The following is a 14,159-nucleotide window of genomic DNA, read 5'->3' as shown; positions in this document are numbered from 1 at the left end:
GCTGAGGCACAGAACGTGGTGGTTATACATCAAAGCTGAGGCACAGAGCATAGTGGTTATACATCAAAGCTGAGGCACAGAGCATAGTGGTTATACATCAAAGCTGAGGCACAGAGCATAGTGGTTATACATCAAAGCTGAGGCACAGAGCATAGTGGTTATACATCAAAGCTGAGGCACAGAGCATAGTGGTTATACATCAAAGCTGAGGCACAGAGCATAGTGGTTATACATCAAAGCTGAGGCACAGAGCATAGTGGTTATACATCAAAGCTGAGGCACAGAGCATAGTGGTTATACATCAAAGCTGAGGCACAGAGCATAGTGGTTATACATCAAAGCTGAGGCACAGAGCATAGTGGTTATACATCAAAGCTGAGGCACAGAGCATAGTGGTTATACATCAAAGCTGAGGCACAGAGCATAGTGGTTATACATCAAAGCTGAGGCACAGAGCATAGTGGTTATACATCAAAGCTGAGGCACAGAGCATAGTGGTTATACATCAAAGCTGAGGCACAGAGCATAGTGGTTATACATCAGAGCGGAAGCACAGAACTTGGTGGTTATACATCAAAGCTGAGGCACAGAACGTGGTGGTTATACATCAAAGCTGAGGCACAGAGCATAGTGGTTATACATCAAAGCTGAGGCACAGAGCATAGTGGTTATACATCAGAGCGGAAGCACAGAACTTGGTGGTTATACATCAAAGCTGAGGCACAGAACGTGGTGGTTATACATCAGAGCGGAAGCACAGAACGTGGTGGTTATACATCAAAGCTGAGGCACAGAACGTGGTGGTTATACATCAAAGCTGAGGCACAGAGCATAGTGGTTATACATCAGAGCTGAGGCACAGAGCATAGTGGTTATACATCAGAGCGGAAGCACAGAACGTGGTGGTTATACATCAAAGCTGAGGCACAGAGCATAGTGGTTATACATCAGAGCTGAGGCACAGAGCTTGGTGGTTATACATCAGAGCGGAAGCACAGAACTTGGTGGTTATACATCAAAGCTGAGGCACAGAACGTGGTGGTTATACATCAAAGCTGAGGCACAGAGCTTGGTGGTTTTACATAAGAGCGGAGGCACCAAGTTATACAGCAAGGCTGAGGCACAGAACATAGTGGCAATTCATCAGAGTTAAGGTACGGAGCTTAGTGATTATACATCAGAGTTGAGGCACAGAGCTTGGTGGTCATACATGAGTGTTGAGGCACAGAGCTTGGTGGTCATACATGAGTGTTGAGGCTCAGAGCTTAGTGAGTAGACATCAGAATTGAGGCTCAAAGCTTAGCGATTATACATCAGAGTTGAGACAAAGAGCTTCATGGTTATACATGGGAGTTCAGGCACAGAGTTTAGTGGTTATACGTGGGAGTTGAGGCACAGAGCTTGGGGGTTAGACATCAGAGTTGAGGCACAGAGCTTGCGGGTTAAGCCCGCTTTACACGCTACAATATATCTTATGATGTGTCGGCGGGGTCACGTCGTAAGTGACGCACATCCGGCATCGTAAGGTACATTGTAGTGTGTGACAGGTACGCGCAATTGCGTTTGAACGTTACAACGTTCATCGCATACACATCGTTGAATCCTGACGAATTGCACGTCGGGTTGTTCACCGTACCCAGGGTAGAGCACATCGCAGTGTGTGACACCCTGGGAACATTGAACAGATCTTACCTGCGTCCTGCGGCTCCAGCCGGCAATGCGGAAGGAAAGAGGTGGGCGGGATGTTTACGTCCCGCTCATCACCGCCCCTCCGCTTCTATTGGCCGGCTGCCGTGTGACGTCGATGTGACGCCGAACGTCCCTCCCACTCCAGGAAGTGGATGTTCGCCGCCCACATTGAGGTCGTTTGGACGGGTAAGTACATGTGACGGGGGTTCATCGTTTGTGCGGCACGTTCAACAAATTGAACATGCCACACATACGATGGGGGCGTTGCAAATCGTATACGATATTGTATGCGAAATTGCAACGTGTAAAGCAGGCTTTAGACATCAGAGTTGAGGCACAGAGATTAGTGGTTATACATCAGAGTTGATCACCTCACCGGACGCACAGGGCACATAAGCGGTTTCCACACATACTGATTGCCCCTGCATAGGTCCTCTAACCTGACTCACCGCTGTATCCCTTAGCCCCATTGGTAATTAACCAATCCGGATTTGAGGCAAAAGCCCCGGCTCCCATACAACTGTGGATAACACTCCCTTGTTTTTTCACTATGTGCAAATGAACGAAGGCAAACCATCCGTTTTACCAGATTGGCACTTATTTCCCCTTGACTTTCTACTATGCGCAAACGAACTGAGAGCTTAATTTGACTCTCTGACACTAATATCTCTTCCGAATAATAACCTGCCACATAGTAGCCCTGCTTCAGGATTTCTTGACACTCTGCCACTCATATACGGATTGGTCTTACGCTTTCTTAGAGCCAAGCATTATTTTTGCATCATTGAGTACTCCTACAAGTATTATCTGAATTGTTGATGGGGCCCCGTTATTGTCCTAGGATTCATAAGTCCATTTATCAATAGACGAATAACGTATTCGCACGACTCACCGTTTTCACCAGCTTCCTTTGCCCCTCTTGGAACCATTTTTCAACCAGCCAGTCTGTCCAACCGGATGAAGGCCGAAACGATGGCCAAAACGTTGTCATAGGCGGACTTTCTGCAACTGTATCATTTTTTCAATAAATATTCAAAAGAAACATTCATTCTTCTTTTTTATGTGTAATCACAATTGGGAAATAAACGGTGTGCCGGAGCTACTTCACTCCTATACATCAGATTTGAGGCACAGAGCTTGGTTATACGTGAGTGTTGAGGCTGAGAGCTTGGTGGTTGTACATCAGAGTTATTTTCTGTGTCGAGACTCCTAACAGAGGCTCCACGGACCTTTTTTGATTTGCACACTTCCCAGAGGGCAATGCACCTAGGATTTCACTGTGTTGAGCACCTTTGCTGGCTGCCGGCAGTGTTTTCTCTGGCTGGTCTCCCCGAGATCAGTGATTGTATTGTTTTGTCTTACATCAGAGTTGAGGCACAGAGCTTATTGGTTATACATCATAATTAAGACATAGAGCTTGGTTATACATGAGTGTTAATGCTGAGAGCTTGGTGGTTGTACATCAGAATGAAGGTACAGAGCTTAGTGGTTATACATCAGAGTTGAGGAACAGGACTTGGTGGTTATACATCAGAGTTGAGGCACATGGCTTGGTGGTTATATATCAGGGTTGAGGCACAAAGCTTGGTGGTTATACATCAGAGTTGAGGCACAGTGCTTGGTGGTTATACAGCAGAGTTGAGGCACAGAGCTTGGTGGTTATAGATTAGAGATGAGGCACAGAGCTTGGTGGTTATACAGCAGAGTTGAGGCACAGAGCTTGGTGGTTATAGATCAGAGTGGAGGCACATGGCTTGGTGGTTATAGATCAGAGTTGAGGCACAGTGCTTGGTGGTTATACAGCAGAGTTGAGGCACAGTGCTTGGTGGTTATACAGCAGAGTTGAGGCACAGAGCTTGGTGGTTATAGATTAGAGATGAGGCACAGAGCTTGGTGGTTATACAGCAGAGTTGAGGCACAGAGCTTGGTGGTTATAGATCAGAATTGAGGCACATGGCTTGGTGGTTATAGATCAGAAATGAGGCACATAGCTTGGTGGTTATAGATCAGAGTTGAGGCACATGGCTTGGTGGTTATAGATCAGAGATGAGGCACAGTGCTTGGTGGTTATACAGCAGAGTTGAGGCACAGAGCTTGGTGGTTATACAGCAGAGTTGAGGCACAGAGCTTGGTGGTTATATATCAGGGTTGAGGCACATGGCTTGGTGGTTATACAGCAGAGTTGAGGCACATGGCTTGGTGGTTATACATCAGAGTTGAGGCACATGGCTTGGTGGTTATAGATCAGAGATGAGGCACATGGCTTGGTGGTTATAGATCAGAAATGAGGCACAGAGCTTGGTGGTTATACAGCAGAGTTGAGGCACAGAGCTTGGTGGTTATATATCAGGGTTGAGGCACATGGCTTGGTGGTTATACAGCAGAGTTGAGGCACATGGCTTGGTGGTTATAGATCAGAGTTGAGGCACATGGCTTGGTGGTTATAGATCAGAGATGAGGCACATGGCTTGGTGGTTATAGATCAGAGATGAGGCACATGGCTTGGTGGTTATACAGCAGAGTTGAGGCACAGAGCTTGGTGGTTATATATCAGGGTTGAGGCACAGAGCTTGGTTGTTATACAGCAGAGTTGAGGCACATGGCTTGGTGGTTATAGATCAGAGATGAGGCACATGGCTTGGTGGTTATAGATCAGAGATGAGGCACATGGCTTGGTGGTTATAGATCAGAGTGGAGGCACAGTGCTTGGTGGTTATACAGCAGAGATGAGGCACAGAGCTTGGTGGTTATAGATCAGAGATGAGGCACAGAGCTTGGTGGTTATAGATCAGAGATGAGGCACAGAGCTTGGTGGTTATAGATCAGAGATGAGGCACAGAGCTTGATGGTTATAGATCAGAGATCAGGCACATGGCTTGGTGGTTATAGATCAGAGTGGAGGCACAGAGCTTGGTGGTTATAGATCAGAGATCAGGCACATGGCTTGGTGGTTATACAGCAGAGTTGAGGCACATGGCTTGGTGGTTATAGATCAGAAATGAGGCACATGGCTTGGTGGTTATACAGCAGAGTTGAGGCACAGAGCTTGGTGGTTATACAGCAGAGTTGAGGCACATGGCTTGGTGGTTATAGATCAGAAATGAGGCACAGAGCTTGGTGGTTATACAGCAGAGTTGAGGCACAGAGCTTGGTGGTTATAGATCAGAGATTAGGCACAGAGCTTGGTGGTTATAGATTAGAGATGAGGCACATGGCTTGGTGGTTATAGATCAGAGATGAGGCACAGAGCTTGGTGGTTATAGATCAGAGATCAGGCACATGGCTTGGTGGTTATACAGCAGAGTTGAGGCACATGGCTTGGTGGTTATAGATCAGAGATGAGGCACATGGCTTGGTGGTTATACAGCAGAGATGAGGCACAGAGCTTGGGGGTTATAGATCAGAGTTGAGGCACAGAGCTTGGTGGTTATACAGCAGAGATGAGGCACAGAGCTTGGTGGTTATAGATCAGAGATGAGGCACATGGCTTGGTGGTTATAGATCAGAGTGGAGGCACAGAGCTTGGTGGTTATATATCAGGGTTGAGGCACAGAGCTTGGTGGTTATACAGCAGAGTTGAGGCACATGGCTTGGTGGTTATACAGCAGAGTTGAGGCACAGAGCTTGGTGGTTATACAGCAGGGTTGAGGCACAGAGCTTGGTGGTTATACAGCAGGGTTGAGGCACAGAGCTTGGTGGTTATACAGCAGAGTTGAGGCACATGGCTTGGTGGTTATACAGCAGAGTTGAGGCACAGAGCTTGGTGGTTATATATCGGGGTTGAGGCACAGAGCTTGGTGGTTATAGATTAGAGATGAGGCACAGAGCTTGGTGGTTATAGATCAGAGTGGAGGCACAGAGCTTGGTGGTTATAGATCAGAGATCAGGCACATGGCTTGGTGGTTATATATCGGGGTTGAGGCACAGAGCTTGGTGGTTATAGATTAGAGTTGAGGCACAGAGCTTAGTGGTTATAGATCAGAGTTGAGGCACAGAGCTTGGTGGTTATAGATTAGAGATGAGGCACAGAGCTTGGTGGTTATAGATCAGAGTTGAGGCACAGAGCTTGGTGGTTATAGATCAGAGTTGAGGCACAGAGCTTGGTGGTTATAGATTAGAGATGAGGCACAGAGCTTGGTGGTTATAGATCAGAGTGGAGGCACAGAGCTTGGTGGTTATAGATCAGAGATGAGGCACAGAGCTTGGTGGTTATACAGCAGAGTTGAGGCACAGAGCTTGGTGGTTATACAGCAGAGATGAGGCACAGAGCTTGGTGGTTATAGATTAGAGATGAGGCACAGAGCTTGGTGGTTATATATTGGAGTTGAGGCACAGAGCTTGGTGGTTATAGATTAGAGATGAGGCACAGAGCTTGGTGGTTATAGATCAGAGTTGAGGCACAGAGCTTGGTGGTTATAGATCAGAGTTGAGGCACAGAGCTTGGTGGTTATAGATTAGAGATGAGGCACAGAGCTTGGTGGTTATAGATCAGAGTGGAGGCACAGAGCTTGGTGGTTATAGATCAGAGTGGAGGCACAGAGCTTGGTGGTTATACAGCAGAGTTGAGGCACAGAGCTTGGTGGTTATACAGCAGAGATGAGGCACAGAGCTTGGTGGTTATAGATTAGAGATGAGGCACAGAGCTTGGTGGTTATATATCGGGGTTGAGGCACAGAGCTTGGTGGTTATAGATCAGAGATGAGGCACAGAGCTTGGTGGTTATATAATCAGAGTTGAGGCACAGAGCTTGGTGGTTATACAGCAGAGATGAGGCACAGAGCTTGGTGGTTATAGATCAGAGTTGAGGCACAGAGCTAAATGATGTATTTAGGCAAATAGCTTGCTTGTTTTACAAAAGTTGAGTTAAAGCACTTAAAAGGGTTACCAGTAATTTGCTTATTATATTGCCATGGGGCTAAAAACTTATTGGCTGGTAGTTTCTAACTATCTGCCTGTGCTGCCCAGCATCAATCTCTGCTGGCTTAGAGAGGTCACAGACAGTGAGCGAGGGGGCATAAGAAGATGTCTGTGAGAGACGGAAGAGCCATGGAGAGCAATCTGTAAGAATGGTGGCCATGGGGAGCAGTCTGTAAGATCGAGGGTTATGGGGCGTAATCTGTGTGAGAGGACATAAGGAGCAGTCTGTGAGAGCAGGAAGAGCCACGGAGAGCAGTCCATAAAATTTAGGGGATGGAGAGCAGTCTGTATGATTGGGGGGCATGGGGAGCAGTTTGTGTGAGAGAGGACATAAGGAGCATGTGGGATAAATGGATGGCATGAGAACAGTCCTTGTGAGAGAGGGAAAGCATAGAGGACCAAACTTCTTAAAACATTGAGACATGGCAATTATCCCGTGTGAGAAAGGAGAGGAGATTGCCATGTGGAGCAGCTGTGAGACGGGGCATGAGGAATATGGTTAGATTTCTGAGTGGGGCATGAAAAATATGGGGAGAATTCTGTGAGAGAGGAGGTGTCACAGGGTTCTTCTCCGATAACACAAAAACAACAGAGTGAGAGATGGATGAACAGTCCAAAGATGCTATATTCCAAGCAAAATCAGACGGTCCATAAAATAATCCACCACACAGAGGGTAAAGTGATCCAGTAATGGGATAAATGTCCCAGGAGGTTAGACATAATCCTCCAGCAGTCCTTTTCCAGGGAAATCGGGGTTTCTCACAGTCTCTCTAGGGTGTCAGCTTTTCCCTCAGAGGATCAATCTTACTCTCTTGTCTTTCTCAGTCAGAATGAATAACCCCCCAGGTAATCAGAGAGTTTAGGTGGATTCCAGGCCCCCCTCCCCCAGATTTGGGGACAAAGGCCCGGCAGGTGGTGATTAACCTGCAAACAGGACAATGCACGCACATGGAATACACAGAAAAGAGAGCACCATGCCTAAAATACCAACCTACACAAAATTACACACAACCCCCCAGAATTCCGCCATCATAACCTCTCCCTCCTTCTTAATAAGTGAGTACGCCATGAGGTCTACACAGAACTATAACCACCTCACTTAAGACCATGTCGCTCAGCCGTGGATTGTCCCTTGTACAGCGGTAGGGTTGGAAGGACAAGCTTCCCTTTGTGTCCTCCTTCACTCAAACTGTGTTTCCTGCACCCACAAATCGGCATTGTAGATCTCCCACATAATTTTGTAGAAGAAAATCTGGAGGAAGGCCACTCATCACCCCAACCACACATTGCTTGACCCCAAAGCCAAAGTCCAGTTCTACAGTCACCTTTGGGATACTCCTCCTTTGTCCTCCAGCCAATTCAATAACAATCCCTGGTCCATGATATATCACCTCTGGCCAAACCACCCGGAGATCAGCTTTTGTGAGAAATGCCCCGGAGTCACAAAATCCAATGACTCTGTCCATCCAGCACAACCTCCTGTAAGTGCTTACTTTGATGGTGAGAAGAACTCGGGGCTGTAACTCGCACCCCATAAACCCCTAGTGGCCGACCAGAATTGTCTGAGTCATTAGGCAAGTCAACTTGGAGGGGTGAGAACTCTTCCTCCTCTACCTCGTACTCCTTCCAATGTCCATTCTGGAGAAGGCAGTAGCAGAACCTGGTGAAAAAGGCTGGAGCCTATATACACAACAGGGGCATCTATGGTGCAGGGGTCAGTAGTGCACTCCGGTGGAGGTGGTTGTACCTCTTCATCAGGCGGGATGGAATGCAGAAAATGCACCAGATGAGGTGGAGGTGTCTCCCGCTGTAATTGGCAGAAATTCCGGGAGTTGTGCCCCAATGCCCCGTAGTTGGGTCATCCGTGCCCTTCCTTCCTCTGGGAACTGCTGGAAGCCAGTTAATGCCTCTGGTGCAATCTTTGGTGGTGCAGTCAACATGGCATGCATATGGTAAGGCGTGGGAAGAGTGGTCTACGTTTGCTGAAGGGAAGCCGGTGTCGTCTTCCAATACCTGTCAGCTCGATTTCACTTTGACTTATATGCTCCATTTGTTTAATGCTGGGGTATTGGGGGTGGTTGCGCAGCTTTGCCTTTCAGGTTTGGCGTTCTATTTTCATCTCTAGGTTTGGTCAGATGTTACCATCATTTTTTTGTTCGCCAGATTCTCAAGGGCTGGAAGTGCGGCCGGGCACCGGGGATGAGTAGACGGCCTGTTTCATTTCACTTACTCCTGCAGTTGATTTCATCCACCCCGGCTATCTGCTCCTCCCCTTTCGAGTCAGCCTTGTTTTCTGATGCTTTTGCCCTTGCATTTTTTGGGGCATTGCGCATAGGGGAATTGCTCCCTTTGTCTAAACAGAAGTTAGGTGGTTTGCGTCATGATGAGTTGTCATTTTGCAATGGAGGCCTTCGCATCCGTGTCCAAAAGTCCAAAAGTGTCCCAGGAAGATTGGGGTCATGGATTCTGCTATACAGTATCCCTGGGCCAGTTAGCCCATTAATTTTGACTTCAGCTTACCTTTTTTACAGCTTGGCTGTTTTTCCTTTTTGTTCCACGAGGATGGTTGCCCCTCACACAGTACCAGGTTTTGGCCCTTCTTCGTAGGGTTTGTTGCACACACAGAATTTGGCACACACTGTTTTCGAATTGGTGCCGCGACTGAGGTAGCCCAAGCTGGTCTGCCTAACTCGGAAAGTCAGCGTATCGGCAGATAGCATTTGGCATGCTTTGCAAAGTATGTTAAGCCTGATTTTCTGCTTCCCTGACATGTTTTTCTTCTAGGTGCCAGGCCAAAGGTGTGCATATTGGGTCACTCGTATATCTTTTGGGGTGCTCAGCGAGCTGATGGTCGGCCAGGTCTTGGTTTCAGAGGGATCAACATTGCCTGGAGAGGCATCAGAGGTTTAATGTGGTCCCAGATTTTACCTGAGTTTGTGGGGATCTCGCGTGTGGCCTCATCCCCAGTTATCCTGGTCATTCACGCTGGCGGGAATGACCTCTGCTCCTTCCGGCTGGACGTTCTTGTCACGGGGTTCTTCTCTAATATCACACAATCAATAGAGAGAGGGATGAGTGAGCAATACAAAGAACCTTTATTCCATGCAATCCAGAGGGTTCATACAAATAATCCACCACACAGAGGGTAAAATAGTCCAGAAACACGGATATAGTCCAGTAAGGTATAAATGTCCAAGTCTGTCTGGGGAGCCTCAGGTTCAACCACAGAGGATGAATCTTCCTGCTTCTCTCTTGAAGTTCTCAGACAGACTCTCTAATCCTCCAGGTAAACAGAAAGTTTAGGTGGATCCCAGGCCCCCCACCCCCAGACTTAGGGACAAAAGCCCGGCAGGAGGTGATTAAAACTGCAAACAGGACAATGTACACACAAGGAATAAAGAATGGACAGAGCAGCACACCTAAAATACGATGCTACACAAAATGTATACACAATCCCCCATATTCCATCATCACAGTTCTGCTTACCATGATGCGGTCAGATATTGACAAGTTTCATGGTTTCTTTTCTGAACTGGTCCTGGTACGGTCAGAGGTCATCCCTCGGGTTGTGTGGCAGGGTGCTCAAGAAGTTTCTGCCATCGAGCATTCTCGCAGAACCCTGAATGCCAGGATGTCCCGATTCATTCTTTTCAAAGGAGGAGTTGTCATCAGTCATCGCCAGTTGGAAGAAAATAATTCTGGCTGCATTTTGGCCGATGTGGATACACTTAACAGATATCGGACTTGATATTTTTTTTCTGGCCTTCAAGATGGGATCGAACAGCCCTGTTTCTTCTGGGTTTGGGTCGGAGCACACTTTAGTCACTGTGCTCCTCCATGGTGGTCAATGCCCAATTAATGACTTGCTAAGGCAGGATTAATCAGCCGGGAGTCCGGCGTGTTATGCTGCAGGTGTTTGCACTTGGCCTTTTGCAGCCTAAAGGCCCCGTCACGCTAAGCAACATCGCTAGCAACATCGCTGCTAATGTGGGGCCCCGAGGTTCGGTGTCGGTGCAGCGGTGCATTACCTTCAGGGACTCCACTCGGCTGGATCTTGTCACAGGTAGGAAATCCTCTATTTTGATTGTCGTGACGCCACTCTCAGAATTGCGGTCAGTGGGGACCGCCACTGCAGGTTAGGGGTGCCTGGGGCTGATAGTAGGTGCAGTCAGTTGTAATAGCCTCCTGAGAGTGAGGCATGCCCCAGGGTCCCGTGTAGGTGTGTGAAACTACAAGTCGCAGAATGACTCACACGCACAAGCAGGATGTCTTTCAGGGATTTTACTCACTGATGGTGGCAGGGTGAGTAACCCGGGCGTAGCTGGGATGAACCAGGCTGGAACCAGGTGTCCTTCAGGCTGACTTATGAGGGTGGCTACCAACTCGCCTTCCTTAGCCCGTTGTCTTTTGGGGTAACCCCTGCTTGAAGCCCTGCTGGGGTCGCCCAGGGAAGTTGCTGGTGCCTCTCTCCCCTTCTTTTGGCCCGTTTGCTTGTAGCCTGGACCAGGTCACTCCGGCTGCTTGCCTCCTGTGAGCTATGGGCCCTCACTTTGCTACGTGGCTGCGGACTCTGTGGTGTTGTCTTGGGGGTGTAAAGTGCCCCCTCATGCAGGTTTGGCAAAGGACAGGTGGATCTATCCCTGCCCCGGGACCTGCTACCCGTTTGGGCCTGGTAACTCCCTGACAGTCTCCTTACTTTCCACTCCGTTGCTCTCTCTTTAGCCGTGGGTGGATTTCGGGCAGCACTACCAGGTGACCGTTCTCCCCCGTCGGTAGTCACTGCGCGTACGTTGTCAGAATTGTGTAGAGCTACAGGGTCTGCTTCTGCCCTCCCTGAACTTCACCACTCAACTGTCTCGGCTCACTCTTCCCTCCTCTCCTATTCTTGCCTACGTCACCTAGCAACCAGGCTCTCCACCACACCCCTCGAGTGGAGATGGAGGCTTCGCCCCCTCCTGGGATCCCCAGGGGTCCTCTCAAAGGTAAATGTCTGAGACCTGATCACTATGCGCCTGTGTAGTCACACCTCGGTCAGCCTTCTGGATTACCTGTTTTGTACTGTCCCCAGCATGGGTGCAGTACTCAGTGGTGCCTGACCAGGTCAGGGGCGCCACATTCCCCCTTAGTTATCACCAGCACGTCCTCGGGCTGCAAGACAACATTTTAAAATGCGTAAAACAGTAAAACATGGTAAAACGTTTTAAAACCATCAGGTACCATACATCACCACCCTCCACCCACAAGTCCGTTAACCCACCCTAAACCCTCTCAGGCGGCAGGTCACCGGTTTCTTTTGGTAACCAGGTCTGGGCCATCAGCTTCCCCAGACCTTTCTTCCCATCTGCCTCTCCCGTTGGCCGCGCCTTCAGCCACTTCTGGCAGGATGTAGAGGCGGCTTTCATGGTCTGGTGGTTTCAGGGTATACCTGGCCTGGTGGAGCCGCGCCTTCAGCCTCTTCTGGCAGGATGTAGAGGCGGCCTCCACAGTTGGTGCTGACCAGGTACCCTCTTTGTGGTGGAGAGCCAGGCCCCATAAACAGGCGTGCTCCCTGGTAGTGGTTGTACCTCTGGGGTAACTATAAACACTGCGAGAGTTTGTGGCTATAGCCAGTTCATAGCCTTAAGGTTCATTTTTCAAAGTGCAAAAAGAGGTTTCTCACATTAGTTCATGTGGGCACATTTCTTGAACATGTAAACGTTGCGAAACTTGTCAAAACTTGTAACTGCTGTACTTTACTTTACATGGACTTTGCTCCTTCTTCCTCCTCACCAGGGCTTGGGCCTGTAGGGCTGTGGCACCTGTCGTCATCATCTGTAGTGGTTTCATCAATGAGTTCTTTGTATTTTCTTTCCTCTTCTTCTGTGTCTGTTTCTTTTTCTCTTTCTTTATCTTGTAGTGTTAAGACAGCAGGGTTACTGTAGGGATTTCTGGGGCATGGTGTAACATCTAGTGCGTACCATCCGCGTTCTCCTTGGTGTTTGGTGAATTCTACTGAGTCTCCTATCTGTAGGTTTCTTCCTGGATGCCCTCTAGGTAAATGTGCTCTTACATCCCTTCTGTTCACAAAGATGCCCTCTTTTACACCAGGTACAACTATAAAGCCATATCCTGATTTTAAACTAAAGTCTTCCACTACTCCACGACAAAGGGGGCCTCTGACCTGCGATTTGGCTCTTCTCAAGGACCGCTTTTCCTCTAAGTCTCTGGCCGTTACTTCGTCTTTTCTATCTGGAGATTGCTGTGCAGGGGAAAACTTTGTTCTGCTGCGGCGCCGTGTCTTGCGGGCTGGGTCCTGCCTGGCTGCTACTTCACTGCTTGCAGGCTCCCAGGTGAGGTATCTGGGCAAATCTTCCTCAGCGGAGGATGTCGGGCCCTCTTCATCCCAGCGGGAGTACGGCAGCATCTCCGGCTCTTGGACTGGCGCTGCATCCACTGCTGAGGGCTCTGGGGTCAGCTTCTCAGCTTCCTGGCCTCCCCTCCCCCTTAGTTCTTCTGGGCACTCCTCTTGTGGCAGCGCTAGGGATGGATTTTCATCAGCAGGCCAGGGCGGGGGACCCTTTGGCATGAATGTTGCAGGAGTCTTCCTGTGAGTATGCGGAGGGAGCAGATACCGGTCCACCATCTCCTTTGGGAAGTGGGCCTCTAGATCAGCCTTCAGCTTCCAGTATTCGGGGTCCTCCCCCAGCAGGGACTTCCTAGCAGGGACTTCCTTGGGCTGGGGAGCGGTGTCTGCTCTGGCCTTGCAGGCCGGGGTAAATAGTTGTACGGTCTTGTCTTGGCGGGCCGAGCCTGGCGTGGCAGCGGCCTGGTCTTGGCGGGCCGAGCCTGGCGTGGCAGCGGCCTGGATTGGCGTCGCAGCTGCGATGGGATCTGTGCGGGCCGAGCAGGGCATCGCTGCGGCGGCCTGGATTGGCGTCGCAGCTGCGATGGGATCTGTGCGGGCCGGGCTGGGCGCTTCTGTGGCCTGGATTGGCGTCGCAGCTGCAGCCGGTCCTTGGCGGGCCGCACCTGACGTGGCTGCGGCCTGGTTCAGCACCTCACTTGCGGCGCGGACGAGCGTCGCTGCTGCGGTGGGGTCTTGGCGGGCCGGGCCTAGCATGGCGGTGGCCTGGGTCAGCGTCACACCTGCGGCGTGGAGGAGGGTCGCGGCGGCAGCCGGATCTTTGCGGGCCGGGCTGGGCATCGTTGCGGCGGCCTGGGCTCGGCGGGCCGCACCTGGCGTGGCTGCGGCCTGATTCAGCGTTGCAGCGCCGGACGCCTCTTCAGGGACCGCGGGCATGGCAGCAAGGGTCGGGGCACTCACGCTGACAGGGGCAACACAGGACTCACCCATCGGTAACATCGTCGGGGCCTGAGTCGTCGCCGCTCGGTCTGGCACTCGTCGTGCGGTTCCCCTCTCGTAGGCCTGAACCGCCGCAGCCATCTCCTGCAGCTCCGCACGTCCCTCTCGGATCTGCTGCACGATCCTCGCCTCCAGTCGGTCACTGAACTGGGCAAGCTCCCAGGACCACCAGGCAGCGGAACCCGGCTCTGGGCTCCTATCTTCAGACGCC

The sequence above is a fragment of the Anomaloglossus baeobatrachus genome, chromosome 6 (assembly GCF_048569485.1).
Source record: "Anomaloglossus baeobatrachus isolate aAnoBae1 chromosome 6, aAnoBae1.hap1, whole genome shotgun sequence".
In the NCBI taxonomy this organism is placed as follows: Eukaryota; Metazoa; Chordata; class Amphibia; order Anura; family Aromobatidae; genus Anomaloglossus; species Anomaloglossus baeobatrachus.
This window is presented reverse-complemented; position numbering follows the sequence as displayed.